We start from the raw sequence: 24,318 nt of genomic DNA, 5'->3' as shown, positions 1-24,318 counted from the left end.
TCTGACCTTTTAGGTTTCAATAAATTGATCAGCAAGGTGCCTGGGGCATTCACATTCCTGTCGACACACCAGGGGAGCAGCTTCCTCTCCAAACCAGTCCTGAACTATATCTCAGCCCTGTCAACATGGAAAGGACAGGTAAAAAGTAAGCCACGAAGCTGTTTCCATTGTAGACAGTGTGTGTCACAGCGTGGAAATCACAGTTGGGAATTCTGAGACAGTCTCTAGTACTAGAGGGAGGAATGGGTCAGTTACGTCACAATAATTCTAGGCTGTTACCACTTTTTGAGTAATATGAGCACATAGACACTGTGCTGAGAAACAAGATATTTATTTCCTCCTGAAGACTTCGGAGCTCTGGAATGGCTAATAATTTGCAGGGGGGAATCACCCAGAAAGAGAGCAAAGATACTCAAAGGATATGAAGCTTCCCTAAATTTGTTTCGAAGGGTTATCCTTTTTTTAAAAAAAAAATTAAATTTAAATTTAATTTTAAAAGATGTTAGTATTAGACAAAATAGAGACTGGCTTAATAAGGATTTAGTTGTATGAAAACCTCAGTGTGAACGCCCACCTTACAGGGTTTCAATGCTGTCCTTACAGAAGCCCTGGAACAGCCCTGATTCTCCTTAAAGCCCGTTCCTGTACTCATAGAGAACACGCAAGACTCCCGCCACACTCTGAACACCCTAAGTCTCTCTCGGTCGCAGAAGCATGGTGGGGCAGGTCAGGAGCTGGAAGGTGGGTCTGGAGCACTGCATTTTGGTTCCCAATATGTCTCTCCACAAAGAGCAGTCAGGAATTCTGGGAAAGTCACTGACCCTGCATTAAGGGGAGTGACAGTAGATGGGCCGAGCATGTCCGGGATTGGTAGAGAACGTTCTATAAACTGTGACATATTGCTAAATAAAGCAAGGAACTCATGCTAGCCAAACTGTGATGCTTCACATACAAAAAAGGAGTATGTCCATTTTAACTCAATGGCATACACTTAAATCCATAAGAAATTATGAACCCATAGTCAATTCCAAATGAAAGTTCACAACTTTAACTAAACCTATGTCAGCAATCTCCAGTTATATAAGCAACATAAAGATAACTAGGATAATCTTGAAACATAGTCAGTATTTATGTCCCTTTAAAATTTTAGGGGGACATGTTGACACTGTAAGGACGACCCCAAGGCTGAGTGAAGGCAAGTGCACTAAATGGTAACTAAATGAAACTTTCACAAACAACTTTGAAAGAGAAACTGCTCTTGCCATATGATCCAGCAGTCTGCTTCTCAGTATTTACCCAAAGCTTCGGAGTGTTTATGGTTAGCTTTATTCGTAATTGCAAAAAATCTGGAAGCAGCCAGGATGTGCTTCCCAGGTAAATGGGATCAGCAAGTTACAGCTCATCGGACAATGGAATAAGGAGTGGACTCTCAAACCCTGAAAGGAGGTGGAGAGAGGAGGCCCACGTCTCTAAGTCAAAGGACAGAATCTGGAAGGCTGTGTGACACCAACTCTGACATTCTGGGAAAAGCAGAGCTAAGAAGACAGCAAGGACAAGGGCAGAGGAGAAAAGAAGAGAAGTTGGTGATTGCCAGAGGTTGGGGCATGGGAGGGCTGAATGAGCACAGCACAGAGGGTTTGTGGGTACAAAACGAAATAGTATTCTAAAAGAGACAGAAGTTCCTAATCAACATGGACGCCGCCATGTGAATACAGATGAGGGGCCATGAGGTGACAGAGCTCAGACCTCTCAGAAGGCTGCAAGGGATTGCAAGCGGATGGTTGGTTACCCAGCAGCACCATTACAGGGCAGTGCAGTGGAGCAGTTGGCTTTGGAGTCCACAGATGGCCTCGGAAAATGACCCTCCCCTGCCAGCGTCAGGGTGTGCTGATAAAAGACAACAGACCATATTGATCACTCTACAGTGCAGGACACTGGGCAACAAAGTCCAATGTAGCTATACATTCAAAACTTCCAGTTCCCACTGTTCCTCATAATTTTTTAAATTATGAAATGTGTCAGGGAAAGAAAAGTATAGTAGCACCTGTATCACCTGCAAATCAAAACTGGTACCGTGCCTTGTCTTCTTGTTTTTAACAAATTTTGGTTTTACTCTTTTTAATTATCTGTATATGTGTTTGTGCGCATGAGTGCGGTGCCAAGTGAGGTCAGAAGAGGGCGCCAGATCTCCTAGAGCTGGAATTACCGGCAGTTGAATGCTGAGAAAGTAACCTGGGTCCTTAGCAAAAGTAGTGTGCACCCTTAACCACTGAACATCTCTATAGTTCCTAATTTTTCTGTTAAAATCAAACAGAAAATGGTGAGCCAAGTACAGTGACTCATGTCTTTAATCCCACCCCTTGGAAGGCAGAGGCAGGAAGATCTCTGTCCGTGAGTTCAAGGTCAATCTGCTCTACATAGTGAGTTCCAAGACAGCCAGGACTATGTAGAAAGACCCTGGGTGAATGGGCACCTGGATAGGTGGCTCGGCAGTTAAGGACACGAACTGCTCTTCTGGAAGACTCAGGTTCAAGTCTGAGAACACACACATGACAGCTCACTATTGTCTGTAACTCCAGTTCTAGCAGATCCAATGCCCGCTTCTGGCCTCTGCATGTGTCAGGCACAATTGTGGTGCACAGACTTACATGCAGCTCAACAAGAGGGCTACCATGCCTGGAACCGGAAACCTAACTAACCAGTGCTAGTGAGATCCTGGTTATTAGAGGAGAATCCAGAACCACAAATTTACTAAACCCTAGCAAGTATCTATAAACATTTGACCTTATACCCACAGGTAAGTGAAGTCCTCACCCCTTGTCAAGGAAATTCCACTTTACAACAGACAGAGACCACTACAGAAAATTACTACCAACCAAAATTCAGAATTGTGAGCCCAGTCTCAATGGATAAATCTACAAAACACCCCCACACCTAAGGCTCAGGACACATTGCTGAAGAGGGGGCAGGAAGATTGTAAGAGCCAGAGGATCAGGGAGTTCGCTGTGAGATTATGTCACGTTGTAATGTCAGAAGCTAGAACTGTGAAGTCTCACTATCATGACTGCCCAAACATGAGATGAACAAGGATGACGGCAGGAACATGCCAACCCGGATGGAAAAAGTAATGCGAGAAATCCACAGGGTCTGCTGAAAGGGCAAAGGGATTTATTAAGACAGGAAAACTCACAAGACAGAACAGAGGAGTTGTTGCAGGGTCCTGGAAAAGGTGAGGCACGGTCCCACTCTGTTCTTCTACCTGGAGACTGTCCAGCATCCAAGTCCCACAAGGGAGTGAAGAGAGCAGACCTATGTGCATCTCGAGTCTTAAGGATAACCCCAAGCCACCCAGAGTCAGGTACTTAGGGCAGTTACCTGCTACATCTCTAGGGGTGGTGCTTCAAGGTCATAGACAGAACAGTTATCCACTCCATCTCCCCCTTTTGTCTAAATAAGAAAGTTCTAACCTAATACAAACTAAACACAATAGGAACAATTATCAAGTATTGTACAGGAGAGAGGAAAGGTAATAACATAAACAAAAATAGAAATACAACCAGCAAGAACAACATCAAACAAGAAACACATACTAAAATCCAGAAGTGTCCAGAATGTATGTAAATGGCATGATATAGAGATTACTCCAACAGCTGTCCTATCCTAAAGATTCTAACTTTAGTATCTGAAAAGGTTTTAGCTAAGATATATGGAAGTATTATAACTGTAACTATCTAGTCTTCAACCCCATCAAAGACCCGAGGAGGAAAATAATATTACCCGAGAAAACAGGAAGTGCAAACAAGCAATATCTGAGAAATTACGAGAACAGACAAAGACAGCTGGCAGCCTGGACAGTCACCTAAAGATTCTCAGTGCTGTTGGGGCATCCATTTTGGCTACAGTCCTAGAATATCTGACAGACCAATTTCAGAAGCAGAAATTTTGAAAGACCATCTTAACCTGTCTTGGCAAAGTTCCTGCTTGTGTCCTGCTCATCCGAAAAGGACAGCGTTCATACTGTCAGCAGTCAAGGCAAGGGCAGTTCTTTGCCCAGAAAACCATTTTGTGCCAAGAAGAAGACAAACTTGCAAATGGAGTGTCTTAGATGCCCAACATTCTCTCAGGATCAGATGGGTGCTGCCAGGAACAATTGTGTCTCATGTCAACAGAATTCTGAGTTATCAAAACATTTAAATGCCATTATCTCCAGGTCTATGTCTTAATAGGACTACTTGTGATGTTTGTAGCCAGTCTCAGAGAAATGGGTAAGGTTATCTGAAGTTCTGGCTAGACGTGTAATATGATGGAGCATCTCATCTTGGAACTGTCCTGAAGAGTTTGCAGTCCAGAGCTGATCATTGAGTGGCATTCAATGGCATCTTTCTATATCGAGTAGAGTTGTTGTTGTGGGGCCCCATCTTCCTTCCGGAGACTTCAGAGATTGCTATTGGAAAGACTTATTCTTCACTGTGGAAAAATTGAACATTATCAATATCAAAATGGAAAGTTTGGATTTTATGATGATGAGACACATGAGGAAGGATTACCAGAAATCCAGCATAAGCATGGAGAGAAATAGAATCTTGACAACAATGGTCCCTAGATTATTGGTTTTCTTCTGTTCCACACTAGTCAGTCCTTCTGATATGAGATAGAATCTCCTAATTTTTCTTTTAGCAACATGCTTGGATTTAGAGAAGGAGAGAGCCACATTCCAGCTCCAAAGCCAGCTTGATTTATAATTGAATCAGGACCATAACTTTTCTAGAGTTAAAGAGATATTGATGTTAGGCAGTGAGATATTACCCTGTAGAGTATATTGGTACCAACAGGTCCTCCGCTTCTGCTTTAGACATCTAGGTGTCCACGGCCTTTTGATTTCTTGAAGATGGGTGTTCCTATGATCCTATAAAGACAAAAAACAGAACCCTGCCATGACCCTTGTTTGTTCAGTTTTCCTTACAACTTGTAGAGTTGTCACATCAGTGGATGAGCTATTACTTCTCCTCATCAAGGGGTTTCTCCTGTTCAAATCAAATTTTTATTAATTTGTTGGTATCCATAGCTTTTCTCCTCCTGCAGAAACAAAAGTAAAACCCTTTCCCCAACATAGGACTTATCCTGGTTTCCATTCTGAGGTCAACAAGTCTTTGAAGTAAACCAGTTGGTTTAGCTCAGGAGATTTTTCTGTTATCCAGTGTCTCTCCACAGCTGTTGTCCCTTTCTCATTAACATTGAGAAAATTCAAGGTTAATAAAGCATTATGTAATCTATTTCTAGGGGTCATTGCTACCTCTTTCTGTTTATTTAGCATATGCTTTAAAGTTCTATTAGATCTTTCTATGACTACTTGGCCTCTGGGATTGTGTGATATACCTGTAATATGCTTTATATTGTAATAAGCAAAAAACTGTCTCATTTTATTTAAGACATATGCTGGAGCATCGTTAGTCTTAATTTGTACAGGTATTCCCATGACGGCTATAACTTCTAATGGATGTCTAATTATAGAATCAGCCTTTTCAGAACTCAGAGGAGTCGCTCATTAAAATTCTGAATAGGTGTCATTGGTATGGTATACATATTTTAATCTTCCAAATTCTGAGAAATTAAACACATCCATCTACCAAATTTCATTTCTTTGTATACCTTTAGGATTACTTCTTGCAGGTAATGGAGTTTGGTTATAGAAAGAACAAGTAGGACAATTTTTTATGATTTCCTTGACTTGTTTTCAAGTGACAGAAAAGTCCCTTTTGAAACCTTTGTTATTTACATGATGTTTCTTATGAAATTCTGAAGCATCTAGCACATTACCTATTAATAGCTGATCAATCTCATCATTATCTTATGCTAAAGGACCTGGCAGACCCTGTAATTATGAATATTGAAGTTAATTCTGTATTATCAGGAATAAATTCAGCAGTTTCAATATGTAAAACAACTGTCTCTGCATATTGAGAGTCAATAACTATATTGAGAGGTTCTGTGAAGTCCATAAGTACCACAAGAATGGCACACAGTTCTGACTTTTGTACAGAATTGTAAGGGCCTTGAACCCCTTTACTTAAATCTCTTGATTTATATCCTGCTTTTCCTGATTTATTTGCATCAATATAGAATGTGGGGACTCCAGAGATTGGTTTTTGCCATACAATATGAGGAAAGACCCATTCAGTTCTTTTTATGAATTCTATTCTCTTGCTTTTGGGATAACAGCTGTTAATCTCTCCCAAAAAATTACTGCAGGTTCTTTGCCTGTATTCATTATCTTTCTATAAAGAGGAAGTTTCCTCATTAGTTAAAGGTACTACAATTTCTGCTGGGTCCATTCCTGTCAATTGATGAAGTCTTAATTTTCCGTTTAGAACCAAATCAGAGACCTTTTCCACATATGTTTTTAATTTCTTACTTGGTTTAGATGGTAGAAATATCCACTCCAATATAATATCTTCCCTCTGCAGCAAAATCCCTGTGGGGGAGTCTTTGGAGGGTAATATGACCAGAATGCAGCTAAGGTCTGGATTCACACAATCCACATGTGCCGCTAGTATTTTCTTTTCTACTAGAGCCAATTTCTACTAGAGCTTCCACTGATAATTTTCTTGGACTATTTAAGTTCTTGTCCCCTTTTAGGTTATTGGCCAAATTTACCAGTCCATCTTTAGATATTCCAATGATAGTTTGTAAGTTGGAAATGCTTCCTAACAATTTTTGAAAATAATTAAGAGTTTGCAATCAGTCTCTCCTGAGTTGTACCTTTTGGGGTCTAATTTTTTGTAGACCTATCTTATATCCTAAGTAATTAATAGAATCTCCTCTTTGTATTTTTTGGGAGCAATTTATAATCCCCAGTGAGGCAAAACTTTATTTCTTCAAACATGCTTTCTAAAGTATCTGACTTCAGATCAGCTAATAGGATATCATCCATATAATGGTAAATTATAAATTGTGTAAATTGTGCATGAATTATTTTCAATAATTTTTGCACAAAATATTGGCATGGGGTGGGGCTATTTAACATTCCCTGAGGGAGGACATTCCATTGATATCTCTTGACTGGCTGGGAATTATTATAAGTAGGTACTGTGAAGGCAAATTTTTCTCTATCTTTTTCTTGTAAAGATATGGTTTTTAAAAAAAGTCTTTTAAGTCAATAACTATAGTAGGCCATTCTTTGGGCAACAGAGAGGACAAGGGCATCCCATTCTGTAGGGATCCCATAGGTTGAATTACTTTATCAATGGCTCTCAGATCTGTCAGCATTCTCCATTTACCAGATTTCTTTTTAATAACAAATACAGGAGAACTCCAAGGACTGGTAGATTCTTCAATATGTTGGGCATTAAACTGCTCCTGAACCAGCTGTTCTAAGGCTTGTAGCTTTTCTTGTGTCATAGGCCATTTTCCAACCCAGACAGGTTTATAAGTTAGCCATTTTGAAGGTAGGGCCATCAGTACTTCTGAGAGTTCAACGGTGGTTGTGCTCTGTTTATGTACAGCCTGAATGGTTAGTGGCTGTTTTTATAGTGTCTTATAATATTGTTCCCAGGAACATGAATTTGTCTATATTCCATTTCTGAGATTGGAGGAATTTTTATCTGAGTATTCCACTGCTGTAACAGAGCTTGCCCCCAAAGATTCACTGCTACATTAGCCACATGGATTCAGTCTTCCTCTCTGTCCTTCTGGCCCTATACATTCAACCCATCTTGTACTTTGTTTTAACTGAGATAGGGTTCCAATCTCTAGAAACTGGACATCTACCTCTTGAAGAGGCCAATTCGGATGCCATGATGTTCGCATAATTATAGTCACATCCACACCTGTGTCCACTAAGCCTTCTAGAATAATGTTATTAATTTGTACTCTAAGCTTTGATCTTTGTTCATTTATAGAAGTCTGCAAAATATTCATTTTATGGTGTTTTTTGGAATTTTCAATCCATCGTTCAAAGCTGTTCTATCATCCAGTGCAGTACTGTTCTTTACATTATACACTAGGTTATTTAACTGTCCTGGGGAGGATTTTCCTCCACAGTGACTAGAAATGATTTGGACCATGTTTGATTTAGGGGCCTGCAAGAGCCCCCCCCAGGCATTTCCCACCAGTAAAGGGTTGTCTTGTATGTCTTTTGTTGATCTGCACTCATTGGTCCAACATTGGCCTTTGCCACATCTGCATAATCCAGAAGGTTGGGGTCTCCTGTTTGGGTTATTGCTAGAAAAAGCACTGCTTCTAGGAGCACCCTGGTGTACAATTTCTTCTTATATGGCCTGGTGTACCACAGTTAAAACATTTAGTACTTTGATGCATCATTCTACCTTTGGAAATCACCTCTCCTATCCAAACCTCATCACAACAGTTAAGAGACTCAATATTGTTTATGCATTGGATCCATTCTTCTATGGATGCTGATCTAATCTTTAAAGGTACTAGTATCCATTTGCATTCTATATTAGCATTTTCAACAGCCAAAGATTGAATTAATATTTGTCTTTATTCTTGGTCTGATATTGCCTTGTTTATAGCCTTGGTCAGTCTTTGTAAAAAATCAGTATAAGGTTCTTTTGACCCCTGGAAGACCTTCATATATAGCTCAGTTGGTCTCCCTGGTTCTGGATTTTTTTCCAAGCATTTAAGAATGCTGTATGGTATAAGGATAACATATGCTCATCAAAGGTAGATTGTGCATTTACAGCAGTGAAACAGCCTTCACCAAGAATTTGATCTTGAGAGATCTCAAAACCTCTAATCTTATCTTGCTGTTCAAGGGCTTTAGCCTCTTCTCCCTACCAGCTTTTCCATTGTAACTGCTGGCTGTATTCTAATACAGCTGAGACTAACTGACTCCAATCATCTAGCATGATCCTGTTTCTAGAGGATCATGTATTTAACATCTGTTTCACATATGTGAATATATACCATAGGTAACTTCAGTGCTTGATGTTCTTTAAATCTCTCATATGATTAGGCTTCCATATGTATTCTACATACCCTTCAGGATGTTTATCATTTACTGGCTTTTCACAAACGGTTACAAGATAGATCATAGCATGAGGAATTGCTACCTTTGGTAAGTCATCTCTAGTTCTGTAAGGTACTGGTGATGTTATGACCTCCCTAGACTTGACCTTCTGCTTATTAGTTTCTTTATCATTTCTGATGGACTCCTCCAAAGCTTGAAATCAATTAACTACAGCCTTCTGTAGAGTCTGAAACTCCTGTGTTGTGAATGATTCCAGTGACTTCATGGAATCAAACAATTTTTATGTTCATCAAAAACATATGATTCCAAAAATTTTATTCTATCAATTAATGATGATCTTTCCTCCTTAGAAATTATCTGAATGGCATTAAGATTGCTCTGAAGATTTGATGGTTTATCCATTAGGTATTCACATTTATTATCAATAGAATTAAATATTATTGTCCAGTTATTATTAGTGGACTGAAGTTCTTGTGGTAAATTAGCAGATTCCATAGAAAGAATCCTTTTGTTTAAGTTCTCGTTACCACTTTGTAAAGTCTGTATCGGTCCCATTAATGTCTCATTTTTGGTGTTATTATTAAGCCAGTTTTTCAATGATATGATATGAATCACTATGCTAATCACCATTATGACAAGATTGTATATGTCCCAATATATGTCTTGTAAAGGTCATATATGTCTTGTAAAATTTCACCCATAGTATAAGCAAAGAAGTTTTTAAATTCCTGAATGGTGATATTATCTTCTATGGTGTGAGAAATACTTAAAATTTGTAAAGAAAAATTTTATCAATTTGTTTACTTATTAATCAGTTTAAGGTGCAAAATTATCAAGTAATTTGCTTCAGATAAGACCTCAAGAGACAGTCCTAAGTGACCTAGGTGTTCCCGATGTCCCAGTTTCTGAAATGTTTTTTGGGTGTAGTAGTGATGTTTGGCCAGCAGGTGTCACAGGTGTAGCACTAAAGCAGCTCTGGTGTGAGCTGACTCAGCTCCCTAAATGAACTCCGGGAATCAAAACTTACTCCAGGCAATCCTTACCACGAATACTGGGCAGAGCTGCCAGGATCTCAACAAATGAGACAATGCAGTAAAAAATGGCAGTGGAAGCCATCAGGTGAGTGGATGCTGAGGAGGATGCCAAGAGGTGGCAACACTGGCCAGACTCAAACGGGGCAGCAGGGAGGGTGCCATCTCTGTGCTCCCTTCACTTGCTCACTCGCGCTCACACTTTCCTTCCTCAGCACAGTGGCAGAAATTTCAAAAGATGCAGCAGTGCAAGCTGTTGTGGGGGGGGGGAGTGTAGCAGCAGCTATGCTGAACTGTTTTAAACAAAAAGATGTCACTGACTGACTTGCAAGACCTCCTGACATGCAAAGACCAAGGGAGAACCGTCTTGAAACATTAGCATGCTCCTTCCTCCCCATGCCTTTTTATTTATGCTGCATATAAAATTCTTAAATCATATGGTATTGCTTTGTGTGCTTTTAAGCTCTATCTAACTGCTCTTCTAGTTGGTATACATTTCATCTTTTCCCCTTTTACTACACTGTCAAAACTCAAGTTGATACCTGAAGTGTTAATTCACCAAACTCAACTGGCAGTAGTGTCTCCCTGGTGAATGTATCATGATGTATTCACCCATTCTCCTGTGGCTAACATAAAACAAAAACAGAAACAGAGGGACTAGCAAGATTGCTCAATGGTTAAGATGACCTAGATTCAATTTCCAGCACCCACATGTGTAGGGGTCCAAAAAAAAAAAAAAAAAAAAAAAAAAACACTGAAGGAAGACCCCAGAATCAAATGGTATGCAAGAGCAAGGAGCATTTATTTACCAGCAGGGTCATTCACCTGTACAAAATGGTGACAACCCTAAGAGGAGCATGCAGGCTCCTTTTAAGCCCAGCTAGGGGAGTTTCAGGAACAGATAAGTCATCTCAAACATAATTGGTCAAGCAAGCAGCAGTTGCATTAGTATGTTTTTTGATTGGCTGAGGTTTTAGCTTTTCTATCTTTGGGTATACTGGGGCAAGTCCAGGCCTGTTTCAGGGGGAAACAGGAATTTGTCCTGTTTTGGTCACTGTCTTGTGATACTGTGGTGGTTGTGGTTGGCTTTGTACATGCGTCCCTCCTCGTCTCTGCTGTCAGGGGCAGTGTTGACTAATGGCCCTTCATTGGGAAAAAAAAAAAAAACTTGTTTGCTCTTAAAAACCAGAAATTTAGATCCAGTTGTAAAATGGGGGGAATTTAGACCTCTCACGTGGAGGCTCACAGCTAACTGTAACCTCAGTCCCAGGGGATCTGGTGCCCTCTTCTGGCCTTTACTGGCACTGCACACATGTGGTGCACAGACATGTATGCAGACAAAACACCCAAACACATAAAATATAAATGAAGGGGGAAGAAAACACAACACAACATGAATTCAGTGAGCATTCTCTTTGTACCCAAGTGTGACAGTTTTTACTAGTATCTTATCAGAATGAGATTTCTGTGCCTTAAGGGCTGCTCATCCTCGGTTTTTGAAGAAAACTATTGACAATTATTATGTGTGTGTGTGTGTGTGTGTGTGTGTGTGTGTGTGTGTGTGTGTGTGTTCACAGGTGCAGGTGTGCATGCACACCACAGTGCACATGTGGAGATCAGAGAACAATTTCTGGGAGTCATTTCTCTTCCTCTGTCATGGTTCCTGGGGATTGAACTTGAGTTGTCAGGTTTACATATCAAGTGCTTTTACCCAGTGAGCCATCTCACTGGCCCTTATCCTCAGTATTTAACCGCTTTTTTTTTTCCTAAGCATAATCTTGAAAAATTTAAATTTTCAGCAGCCATTTACATTCAGCACCAGTCTTTCCTACCTGCAATCTTCTCTTTTAGTGTAAGCTTCTCCTCCCGCCCATTCAACAAGGGGAAACGTGTAACCCAAGCCAAGGGTTTCCTTGGGTGGTTCAAGGTCAGAGGGAGGCTAGAAGGTAAATTTGTTAAGAGAGATGCCCAAACTAGATTAGTAATTCTGAATGCCTCCCTTCTTCAGAGCAGCCCCAGGGCCTGTTTCTTACTCTGCCACTGAGATGGTGCCTCTGAAGTCCTTTTCTTTCAAACTGTCTGCTCCCCTTTAAGAAACTCTGGTTGATAAAGCATGACAAAGCAGAGGACAGGGCAAGTGGACAGAGGGATGGATGAGGACAAAGAAAAGTGAAGAAGTCGGATGGTGGAGGTCCACGCCTTTAACCCCAGCATTCAGGAGGCTGAGGCAGGTGGTTCTCTTGAGTGTGAGTCCAGTCTGATCAACAGAGCATGATCCAGGACAACCAGGGATACACAGAGAAACCCTGTCTCAAAAATACAGAAATAGCCGGGCGGTGGTGGCGCACGCCTTTAATCCCAGCACTCGGGAGGCAGAGCCAGGCGGATCTCTGTGAGTTCGAGGCCAGCCTGGGCTACCAAGTGAGTTCCAGGAAAGGTGCAAAGCTACAGAGAAACCCTGTCTCAAAAAAAAAAAAAATACAGAAATATATAAATAAAGGAGGAAAAATTTAAAAAAAAAAAAAAAGAATGAATGAGCCTTCCCCTTTTCCCCTCAAATTCAGAGAACAAACTTGGTCAAGAAAAGTATCCCTTCAGTACTATTAGACTATTAGTAAGGCTTTGCTGCCAAAGTTTCAAAGGATGTAAACTGTAGCTAGAGTTTTCCTGCCTGGCCCACAGTCAGGACAAATCTCTCTCACCCGCCAGTCCCAAGCCGCTCAAACCCGATCAAGTAAACACAGAGACTTATATTGGTTACAAACTGTATGGCCGTGGCAGGCTTCTTGCTAACTGTTCTTACAGCTTAAATTAATCCATTTCTATTCATCTATACCTTGCCACGTGGCTTGTGGCTTACCGGTACTTTACATCTTCCTTATCCTGATGGTGGCTGGCAGTGTCACCCTGACTCAGCCTTCCACTTCCCAGCTCTATTCTCCTCCTTGTCCTGCCTATACTTCCTGCCTGGCCACGGGTCAATCAGTGATTTATTTATTGACCAATCAGCAACACATTTGACATACAGACCATCCCACAGCAGTAAACCATCATGAAACCAGAACAATTTCAAAGCTATCTATTAAAATAAGAAACAATGTAGCTTATTTTGCAAACAGAAGATCGTTACCTCCAGCTATGGCTTTCATTCCCAAGTAAGTGTCACTACCACACAACTCTTCTTCTGTCTCCTGTTTTAAACCATTTGAAGTCCATCAGTAAACAGAGAGGTAGATTAACATGTTACTTAAAAAAGAAAGGAATTATATACAGCAATGGCAGAATGAAACTGCCCCTGTGGAGACATGGTGGTGACCATGTGCTTAGCTTGTTGGTTAATGCATAATTAACTGACTTACAACTTGGAAAATAAATAAACTGTTTTATTTTGTGCCCTGTAAGTGGGCTTTTTTTCCCACCAGCAAATTCCCAAATATCAACACAAAGACTTATTATTAATTATAAATGCTTGGCCAATAGCTTAGGCTTATTTTTAGATAGCTCTTATAACTTAAATTAGCTCATTTCTATTAATCTATGTCCTGCCCCAAGGCTCATGTACCTCGTGTACATACTTCCCATCCTGCTTGCTCTGCATCTCATGGCTTCTCCTCCTGATTCCTGATACTCCACCCCTCTTCTTGCTAGCATTCTCTCTGCCCTGAAAATCCTGCCTAGCCATTGGTCAATCAGCTTTTTAGTAACAATGAGAGCAACACATCTTTACAATGTACAAAAGGATTATTCCACAGCAGTGCCTATCTTTGTGGATGACTTGGGTAAGTTTGAGTGGCCTCTGACCATCAAGTTCCAGCCAGTGTGACTAGAACCTGCATCCAGTTCCAACCTCACTTTGATCACCTCCCAGTGAGTCCAAGGCCTCAGTGGGGGGGGCCTGTCCACTAAACTTGGGCTTCTCCCAACTTGTGTATTTGGGAATACTTTACCCTTTCTCCTGGAGCTAGGAATCCAGAAGGAAGGAAGCAGAGCTGTGAGACCAATGTATTTAAACTGAGACTCAAGCAGAGGCTCTAACAGCACACTGTGCCTTGCACTTTATACAATCAGCCTCTTCATATGTAATGCACTGTGTTACTGGCAGGATACTCACCCAGGTTGGATGAGAATGAATGTACATCTCAGAGGGACTCCTCAACTGGCTTCCTGAGCAGTTGTGATAAGTGCAGTAATGTTGCATTGTGTGTAGGTGAACAGGAAACCAGATTTTTGCTGTTTTAGTCACTGATTTTTTTTTAACAATTATTTGTCACAGATAAACTGGAATACCCTAACTTATGTAGCCCTATTGGCAACAATAAGTGGTTTGGATTATTTGGCCACTACCAAAACTGTGACTGCTCTCATAGCTGATGTCCTACTTGGAAATAATATAGAGTTGGTGCTAGGTACCCTGAGCTCCTGGACTGAAGAACTATTTTATGAACTGGACACTCAACTCTACCATATCCAAATCCCAGGTGAGCACTACAAATACTTCAACTGAAAGAATAGAACTGAAAAAAAAAACAAGCAAAGAAATAACACTAGATGTGTAAATTCCAAGGGAGTAACATAAGAAACACAAAACACCAAGACAATATAATTCCTCCAAAAATTACTAATCATATAAGCAATGGCAGCTAGGGGGTTGAGTTAAATGAGATCCCAGACAGAGAACTCAAGAAATAATTATATGTTCAAAGAAATAAAAGAAAATAAGCTCCTGTTTGAAAACATGAACAGCTAAATGAAACAAGGAAGGCAATGCAAAATATGAAAGAGACATCAAAACAGAGATAGAAATATGGGGGGGGGGACATCTAAAAGGCTGGAGATAAAATAGTAAGTCAAATAAAATCTCCATGCAAAGTCTCACCACAGCATAGACCCAGGAAAGGATGGAATGCTTGAGCTTAAAGACAAGGTGCCTGTGCTATTGGTGTTCTGTTCAAAAATTCCTCCTGTGCCAGTGGGTTCAAGGCGGTTCCCCACCTTCTCTTCTACCAGCTTCAGTGTATCTGATTTTATGCTGAGATCTTTGATCCATTTGATAGATTTTTTTTCCTTTGATGAGTATATATTATTATCCTTCCCTATCTCTTCTGATTAGTTCTGGTTTGAAATCTATGGCTACACCAGCTTCCTTCTTAGGTTCGTTTACTTAGAATACCTTTTTCCATTCCTTTACCCTGAGGTAGTGTCTACCCCCGATGTTAAGGTGTGTTTCTTGGGTGCAGCAGAAGGATGGGTCCTGTTTTTTAATCCATTCTGTTAGTCTCTGTCTTTTTATTAGGGAATTGAGGCAATTCATGTTGAGAATTATTAGTGGTCAGTGTTTGTTGATTCCTATTATTGGTTGTTGTGGTGTGTACGGTTGTCCCTTCCCCATTTTGTTCGCTAGTCTGAGATTATTTATTCCTTGTGTTTTCTTGGGTATGGTTAACCTCTTCAAGGTTGAAATTTTCCTTCTAGCACCTTGGCAGCATGTAATAGTCTTTCTTGCTTTGTACATTAAATATGCATTTTGCACTTTTATTATATGCTGAGGGGAATTTCTTTTCTGGTTTGGTCTATTTGGTGTTTTGTATGCTTCTTGTACCTTGATAGGCATCTCCTTCTTTAGGGAAATTTTCTTCTATGATCTTGTTGAAAACTCTCAGCCTTTAACCTAGGTTTCTTCTCCACCCTCTATTTCTACTATTCTTAGATTTGGTCTTTTCACGGTATCCCAGATTTCCTGTATGTTTTGTGCCTGGAGTTTTTTAGATTCAACATTTTCTTTGACCGAGGTATCCATTCTTCTATCTTGTCTTCAATGACTGAGATTCTCTCTTCCATCTCTTGTATTCTGTTGGTGAGGCTTGCCTCTGAGGTTCCTGTTTGAGTTCCAGATTTTCTTCACTTTGGGGTTTTTGTTTGTTCATTTGTGTTGTTTTTTGTTTTGGGTTTTTTGGGCTTTTGTTTGGTTGGTTTTGGTTTTGGTTTTGGTTTTGGTTTTGGTTTTGGTTTTGGTTTTGGTTTTGGCTTGATTCTTCAAGACAGGATTTCTCCATGTATCCCTGGCTGTTCTAGAACTCACTCTGTAGACCAGACTGGTCTCGAACTCACAGAGATCCACCTGCCTCTGCCTCCCGAGTGCTGGGATTAAAGGTGTGCACCACCACCACTCAGCTAAGTTTGGGGTTTCTTGATTCTGTTTCCACTTTCAGATCTTGAACTATGTTTTACCTTTTCTTCTATTGCGTATTTGTGTTTTCATAGATTTCTTTAAGGGATTTATTCATTTCCTCTTTTAGGAACTTCATCATATTCATAAAGGCTATGTTTAGGTCTTTATCTTTTGCTTCAGCTGGGTTGCATTTCTCAGGGCCTCCTGGAGTAGCTGCTGAGCTATAACAGGGACATAGTGTCCTGGCTGTTGTTGGTTGTGTTTTTACACTGGTGTCTAGGCATCTGGGGTTGGGAGAACTGTAATTCTAGCTGCTGATATCTGGTCTTGTCTTCAGTAGATGAACATTTTCTTCCTTGGTTTCTGTGGCCCTCTCTGGTTCTTAGGAGGGTATAGTGGCTGTGAGTTACCTGGTAGGGAATTCTTCTGGGATCCTGTCAGGTGTGGCCACTGGGGGTGCTGGGTTGAAGATGTTTCTGGGTATTGGAAGCTGACACTTAGGAATGGGGATGGGCTAGAAGTGGGATGGGGCTGAGGGGGTCCACAGGAGGGAGGAAAGCAGGGTGGTCCACCAAGATCTGTTTACTTTCCTGGAAGTGGTGGCAGAGAGTGAGGAGAGGCCATCTGCTACAGAGCTGGGAATGACATGGGGACTGGATTTGGAGAAGAGTGAATCTGAAGCTTGCCTACCTGCTTCATGACCTGTGTAATGATAGTTTTGTGTCCGCATGCATCTGGAGGGTGGGCAGTGATTTCGGTCATGAGACTGACTGGCCCATGGGCTCCTGTAAGGAGGAGGATTTAAAGAGGGGAATCTCCTGAGATCCACACATGGGGCCTCCCCTGAGACAGCCCCACTGGTGCACCAGCAGAGGGAAATCTTGAGCTCTCAGCTCAGGATGTGCTCCACTGGTTTGACGCTCTGCCTAGTCTTTCTCCCAGATTATGGGTTTTACACCATCTGCCCCCTAGTTCCATCTCACCTACTATGTCCTATGGTGATATTTTATCTGTGCTTTAATAAATAAAGCTTGCCTGGAGATCAGAGGAAGAGATCAGCCATTATAAGTAAACAAAGAAGTCAGGCAATGGTAGCACACAACTTTAATCCTATCACTTGGCAGGCAGGGATCTGTCTGGATCTCTGTGAGTTCAAGGCCACACTGAAAACAGAGACAGGTGTGGTGGCACACGCCTTAAATTCCAACAGTAGTTAACCATGGAGGTTTGGAGGTCTGTACAGGAAGTGACAGAGCTGGGCAGGAAGAGAAAGTGATGTAGCTGGACAGAGAGAGCAACTCAGATGGCAGAACAGCAAGGCATATAGGCGTGGGTAGACAGGAAGTATCTCGCATTTGGAAGCTGTGGGGTTGGTGAGGTAAGGTTAGCCGTGGCTTTCCCTATTTTCCCTGATCTCTTGGGTTTTTACCCCTATATCTGGCTCCGTGTTTTTTTATTTAATAAGACCATTTAGAAATTCGTCTGCAATGTCCAGATGTCCCACATGCTACAGCCACATGAAACTGTCTGCTAAATGCCTAAATGTCTGAGAGAAGACAGGCTTCTATGAAAACGCTTCTGTGAAATGGAAGATAATGGTTGTGGTTAACGTTATAATTAACATTGGTGACTGAGACGACGTCAGAAGAGACAGGGGCAAAGAACTGTGGCAGGACATTTCTGGAATGTGTTTTTGTTATCAAGGAAAAAGACACTCAGAATGGGACTCCTGAATGGGAAAAGGGATAGTGAAAGACGCAACTTGAATGAAAATAGACAGTTATAGCCGGGCGGTGGTGGCGCACGCCTTTAATCCCAGCACTCGGGAGGCAGAGCCAGGCAGATCTCTGTGAGTTCGAGGCCAGCCTGGACTACCAAGTGAGTTCCAGGAAAGGCGCAAAGCTACACAGAGAGACCCTGTCTCGAAAAACCAAAAAAAAAAAAAACAAAAAGAAAGAAAATAGACAGTTATTGAACGTTTGAAGAAAGTAATCATCATTTGTTCTGGTTCCAGATGCCTGCAAATTAAGAAGAAATAAAAGTACTAAGATTGTGACAAAATTTTTTCATCTTTAATGTATTTGTTCATAAGAAAAAAATTAAAGCAGGTGAGTCCCTTGCTGCCAAATATTACATTAATGTCATACTAGAATTTGGTCTCTCTGTTAAGAAGGCCAATGGTCCTGGGTTGTCTAGTCTGCCATTCGAAGAGTAATACTAAATCACTACAATAATACATCATCATGAATCACTAATATCACTGCATTGGAAAACTCAATGCCAGAGAAGCTATTTCATTCATAAACTAGAAGCCACAGAGTACTGAACACTGTGTGCACATGTGTTAGTTACTGAGTGCATGTGAGTGTGCAGGAGGAAGGTACTCGTGACCTTGGGGATCAGGATTGAGAACAGCAGTGAGATCAAGGCATGACTAGTCAGCCTTAGAAGGAAGTCAGTGTGAGGCCCAGGAGTCTCCAGCTGTGAATACTGAGGCTTGGGTTTCCAGAGGCATGAGGAGCTGGTGGACAAGTTTGCAAGGCTGGTCCTCTGGGGTGGGGATGCACCGGAGACACTGTTACCAAGAGTCATAAAATTGGGGGAGAATGCATATCTAGAGGGAGGGAGGGGAGTTTCTGAGCTCTACAAACAGGATTCTAAGCCATGGAAACAATAAGGAAGAGTATCTAGGTTCTTGAGGTGACCTTATTGAGACCTTGTAGCTGGAGCCAGGGAGCTTTCTTGAAATCTCTTCAGTTCAGAGCCAAGAACTTCAGGTCCGAGTCCTCTTTAGTCAGGTATGGTGATACACTGGGGGCGAGGGGAGGGGAGGCACTGAAACTGGAGGCTGGAGGGTCACAAGTTTCAGGCCTTCCTGAGTTACATGTCTAGACCCTACCTTCTACCCTCAAAAACAAAGATATTTGTGAATGGCTTGGATAGATGAGTGGTGGGAATGTAATTTTGTAAGATGTAATGTTGTGATCAGTATCTGATGCCATTCCTCTGTCTTCTGCATCTCTCTCATCCCTTCAGTTTAACAGAATATGCTTCACAGGACAAAACACCCTTCAGTATCGTACTCCTAATTATCTCTTAAGATTCATGAACAGTTACTTTTATTGAGTTCTTTTGTTTTAATTGATACTGTTCATAGAGGTTCAATAAGAATCATCTTCCCTTTTGTCAAGATATAATTGGACAAATTGATTGTGATCAAATTGCTCATATTTCTGTAGCGTTATATTTGAGAGTGAATTTCATTTGATAGAGTGTGACAAATGTATCATTGAAGGACAAAGGTTGTACTTCCAATGAAGTACCCATGCCTCCAAGGCCTGGCCTGTGCTTAGAGTTGCCACTAAAGGTTGGATACATGTAGGGAGCCACTAGAGGTATTAGAAATGATTTGCCTTGAAGGACAATATGTAGGGCAGTGTGACAGACAGATGTCATTAGAGTAGTAGGGTAAGAGGAATATTGGTATTTTATCAGTAAATCTGGGCCACACCCTGAGGTGGCTTCTTGTCCCTCACTGTTCCCAACGAGGCATCACTAGCTGACCCTACTCTATGTGTCTTTAAATCCAACTCCTCTCCCTTCTACCCATCTGTGTGCCAGGAAGCTCATAGTAACAGCATTGAGAGGACCAACTCCTCATGCCATTGGCCCATTAAAAAAGAAAGAAAAAAATAACTGGTGGGTGGGATCTTACTCAAGTCTTCAAGCACAACAGCAAAAACCTTCTCTGTTGTGAAGCATTTAAACTTTCCCACTTTTACAACTGAATTTATGTTTCAGTTCTCTGAGAGGGGAAAAACAGGTTTCTCTCTCAACAAAGGGCTATTTATCAACAAACACCCTTACATTCAGGGACGAGGGAGAGAGCATGTACAAGGTCTGAGTCAGGCCCACAATGTCTCAAGGACAAATCCTGCAACCTCTCTCTGAGTCATGTCTGGACTTACCAAACTTGCTCAAGTATGTCCAAAAATGGCAAAACTGAACCTCAGTCAATTAAAAGTGTACTAGTGTAACTGCTGCTTGCTTAACCAATTATGTTTGAGATGACCTAACTGTTCCTGAACTCCCCTTAGCTGTGCTTAAAAGGAGCCTGCACGCTTCTTCCAGGGTCGTCGCTATTTTGTGCAGGTGTTCAACCCCCACATTGGTAACAAACGCTCTTTGTTCCTGCATACTATTTGAGTCTCGGGTCTTCCTTCAGTGTTTTCTTGGACCCCTACATTGAGCCACCTTGCCAGCCCTGACCTATGGTTTTACCTCATCAACTGTCAGGAACACTTCAGGAACTATCTTGTGGTTTATATATGTCCTCTGTAATCCTTTGGACAAGACAGTTCAAAACCTGCCACTGTGGTACACACAGCCATTGTAAAGACAATGAAGTGTGACTCACTCTTAGGGAGGTTCATGCTCATGAGCTCCAGAGGGCTTTATTCTTTCCCTGGGGGCCTTGCTTTCTACCTTGGATAAACTCCAACTCCACTTCATACTGGCTCATCTTGAAATTCTTTTCTTGACTGAAGCAAAGAATTCTGAGTGTGTACTGAAAAGAACTCCTCAAGCTACTTCAGGAGACATTGTAGACCTGCATCCCTGTCCCCATCACCCTTAATGAGATCTTGTACTTATGTACTTGTTTTAGCTGTGGCACAGAGGCTGTAGCTGAGCCTGCCACCACCTTGTTGTTGAGGCTGAGGCCCCAGGGAGCCTTCTCAACCCTCCAGCGCTGCCTCCATGTTGGGAGCCAAATGATGTCTTTTAACTAAGTCTATCATTCTATTTGACCAATAAAGACTTGGGAGCCAGATGCTGGGGTGAAAACCTGCTAGCTCAGAGAAGCAGAGAAAGCACCCAGCTAACCTTCCTCTGTAGCTAGAGTTTTCCTGCCTGGCCCACAGTCAGGACAAATCTCTCTCACCTGCCAGTCCCACGGCCACTCAAACCCGACCAAGTAAACACAGAGACTTATATTGGTTGCAAACTGTATGGCCGTGGCAGGCTTCTTGCTGACTGTTCTTACAGCTTAAATTAATCCATTTCCATTAATCTATACCTTGCCACATGGCTCATGGCTTACCGGCATCTTCACATGCTGTTTGTCATCGTGGCGGCTGGCAGTGTCTCTCTGACTCAGCCTTCCACTTCCCAGCTTTATTCTCCTCCTTGTCCTGCCTATACTTCCTGCCTGGCCAATGGCCAATCAGTGTTTTATTTATTGACTAATTAGCAACACATTTGCCATACAGAACATCCCACAGCATTCCTCCTCTGCCGTTGCTTCTCCTAAGCCATCTCAAACAAAACCCCCTCCAGTTGGATCCCCCTCCCTTCTACTTCCTGTGCCTCTCTCTCCCCGCACTTCCCAACTTCCCCTCACTCTCTGTGGTTACTTCCACTCAACTGGCTGCTTGCTCTGCCTTTTGACCTATGGAATGTTATTTTTATTTTATCCTTTTTACAATAAGCAGAAAGGTCTTGGATTAAAGGTGTGTGCTAGGGCTGAGCCACACCACAACTAGAAACAGATCTTTCCAGTAAATAATGCAATCTCAGGGTTCACAATGTGATCAAATATCCTGCAGCACATACTCCCCCCACACGCTTGCTACTTTATCTTCGCTCCAAGCTGCTGGCTGGTTCCTGGCTTCTGTTCAAGAAGAGAAACTCTTCCCTCTTTCTATCTCCTTTTCAGATACCAATCAGCATCTTGAAGCACACCTGCCCTGACAATCTGGGCATTCTCATATTTTTTTTCTTTAAGACACCCTGAACCCCAATGTAGCTGCTCCCAGAAGCATCTCAAACTCAGGGCTCGCTCTTTGTCTTCTTCAACTCCCTGCTCTCAGTAGCTGCTGAAATTCACCTCTTCTCTGCCCTGTTTTTTTCTTTCTAACTCTAACGAAATGGTGCTTGGGCTTCCTCCTGAGTGCTTTTGTTTTTACTGTTATTTGTTTTGTTCTTAATTTTTTTGTTTGTTTCTTGTTTTTAGAGATGGGTTTTTGTGTGTGTGTGTGTGTGTGTGTGTGTGTGTGTGTGTGTGTGTGTGTGTAACAGAGTCCCGGCTGTCCTGGAACTCGAATTGTAGACCAGATAGGCCTCTAATTCCCAGAGATTCACCTGCCTCTGCCTCCCAACTGCTGGGATGTAAAGGCGTGTGCCACACCACCCAGCACTTTTTTAAAGTTTTTACTTTGGGACACCATGGGGGAAAAAAACCTTACAGGTAAACACTGAAGAGAGAGACATGATCACAGAAAACAAACAAACCATAAATTAGAAGCACTAATGCCTGTCCGCTAACATTGAGGCTGAAGTTCTGGGAGTCAGGCATGCTACAGGGACTCAAAGGGATGGGCTAGCATTCCTCATCTTCCTTACCCTCTCCTTCAACAGAATCCACACCAACCTCATCATCATCCTTCTCTAGGGCAGCCATGTCCTCATGGGCTTCAGAGAACTCCCCTTTCTCCATGCCCTCATCTGGTGATATTTTGTTTGTGCTCTAACAAATAAAGCTTGCCTGAAGATCAGAGGATAGAGCTAAGCCACTAGTTAACCATAGAGGCCAGTAGTGGTAGCACACACCTTTAATCCCAGCACTTGGGAGGAGGAAATAGGAAGTGATAAGGTGGGTGGAGAGAGGAGCTCGACCCCCTTTCAGGCTGAGAAGTTGGCAGGTAAGAAGTGGCTGTAGCTTGTTCCTTTGTCTCTCTGATCTTTCAGCACCTACCCTGATATCCAGCTCTGGGTTTTTATTATTAAGACTAATTAGGATTCGCACTACACCTTCACCTACATACCAGTACACAAGGTCACACTTGGCATACATCAAGTCAAACTTGTGGTCTAGGTAAGCCCAGACCTCAGTGATGGCAGTGGTGTTGCTCAGCATGCACACAGCTCTCTGTGCCTTGGCCAGGTCTCCACCAGATACCACAGTGGGAGGCTGGTAATGAATGCCAACCTTGAAGCCAGTGGGGCACTGGTCCACAAACTGGATGCTGTATTAGTCTTGATGGTGGCAATGGCAGCATTGACATCCTTGGGAATCACATCACCATGATATAACAGGCAGCGAGCCATGTATTTACCATGGCAAGGGTCACATTTCACCATCTGGTTGGCTGACTCAAAGCAGGCATTGGGAATCTCTCCTATAGAAAGCTGCTCATGGTACACTTTCTTCACAGAGATGACAGGGGCATATGTGGCCAGAGGAAGGTGGATATGGAGGTAGAGCACCAGGTTAGTCTAGAATTCTGTCAGATCAACATTCAGGGCCCCATAAAATCTGAGGAAAGCAGTGATGGAAGACACAATCTGGATAATAAGGCAGTTAAGATTAGTGTAGATTGGGCACTCAATATCAAGATTTCTATGACAGATATCATAGATGGCCTCACTGTCTATCATAAAGACATGGTCAGAGTGCTCCAAGGTGGTGTGGGTGGTGAGGATGGAGTTATAGGGCTTAATAACATTCGTAGAAACCTGGGGGGCCTGGGTAAATGGTGAACTCCAACTTGGATTTCTTTCCATAATCAACAGAGAGATGAACCCAGAGCCAGCTCCTCCACCAAAGCTGTGGAAAACCAAGAAGCCCTGAAGACCTGTGCACTGGTCAGCCAGCTTATGAATTCAGTCCAAGACAAGGTCAATAATCTCCTTGCCAATGGTGTAGTGGCCATGGGTATAGTTAGTGGTCACATCTTCCTTGCCTGTGATGAGCTGCTCGGGATGGAGGACCTAGAAGTAAGTACCAGTGTGAACTTCATCAATAACTGTGGGTTCCAGGTCTGTGAACACTGCCTGGGGCACATGCTTGCCAGCACCTGTCTCATTGAAGAAGGTGTTGAAGGAGTCATCTCCTCCTGCTATGGTCTTGACACTTGGCATCTGGCCATCAGACTGAATGCCATGCTTCAGATAGTAAAGCTCCCAGCAGGCGTTGCCAATCTGGACACCTACCTGGCCAGTACGGATGGAGATGCACTCATATCGAAAATTTCCTTGGGGGCCTGCCCTGAGGAGATGTCTCCCAGAGTCCTGGGGAAGACACTATGAATGGTCGAGATCATCCGAGGGAATAAATCTAAAGGCACTGA

The 24,318-nt window shown here is 42.2% G+C and overlaps 2 long non-coding RNA genes and 1 pseudogene across 3 annotated transcripts in view; 1 reads left to right on the top strand and 2 right to left on the bottom strand.

Annotated features, from left to right (window-relative positions):
* LOC128112942 (uncharacterized) lies at nucleotides 1-24,318 on the top strand. Of its 2 annotated transcripts, none has more exons than XR_008219234.1 (5): nucleotides 1-138; nucleotides 604-741; nucleotides 14,294-14,498; nucleotides 18,204-18,297; nucleotides 23,762-24,318. It is a non-coding gene; the product is annotated as an uncharacterized LOC128112942 (long non-coding RNA). The 2 variants fall into 2 exon arrangements; XR_008219235.1 differs by having other exon boundaries at nucleotides 1-145.
* The window catches only part of LOC128112943 (uncharacterized), a 33,977-nt gene continuing 10,966 nt past the window's right edge, over nucleotides 1,308-24,318 (bottom strand). Inside the window, exon 2 of the long non-coding RNA XR_008219236.1 lies at nucleotides 1,308-4,906. This is a non-coding gene — a long non-coding RNA (uncharacterized LOC128112943). The remainder of the gene's footprint in view (nucleotides 4,907-24,318) is intronic.
* LOC128112939 (tubulin alpha-1B chain-like) lies at nucleotides 22,388-24,109 on the bottom strand (annotated as a pseudogene).

This window comes from Peromyscus californicus, unplaced genomic scaffold (genome assembly GCF_007827085.1).
Source record: "Peromyscus californicus insignis strain IS unplaced genomic scaffold, ASM782708v3 Scaffold_17__1_contigs__length_78620276, whole genome shotgun sequence".
Classification (NCBI taxonomy): Eukaryota; Metazoa; Chordata; class Mammalia; order Rodentia; family Cricetidae; genus Peromyscus; species Peromyscus californicus.
This window is presented reverse-complemented; position numbering and strand designations above follow the sequence as displayed.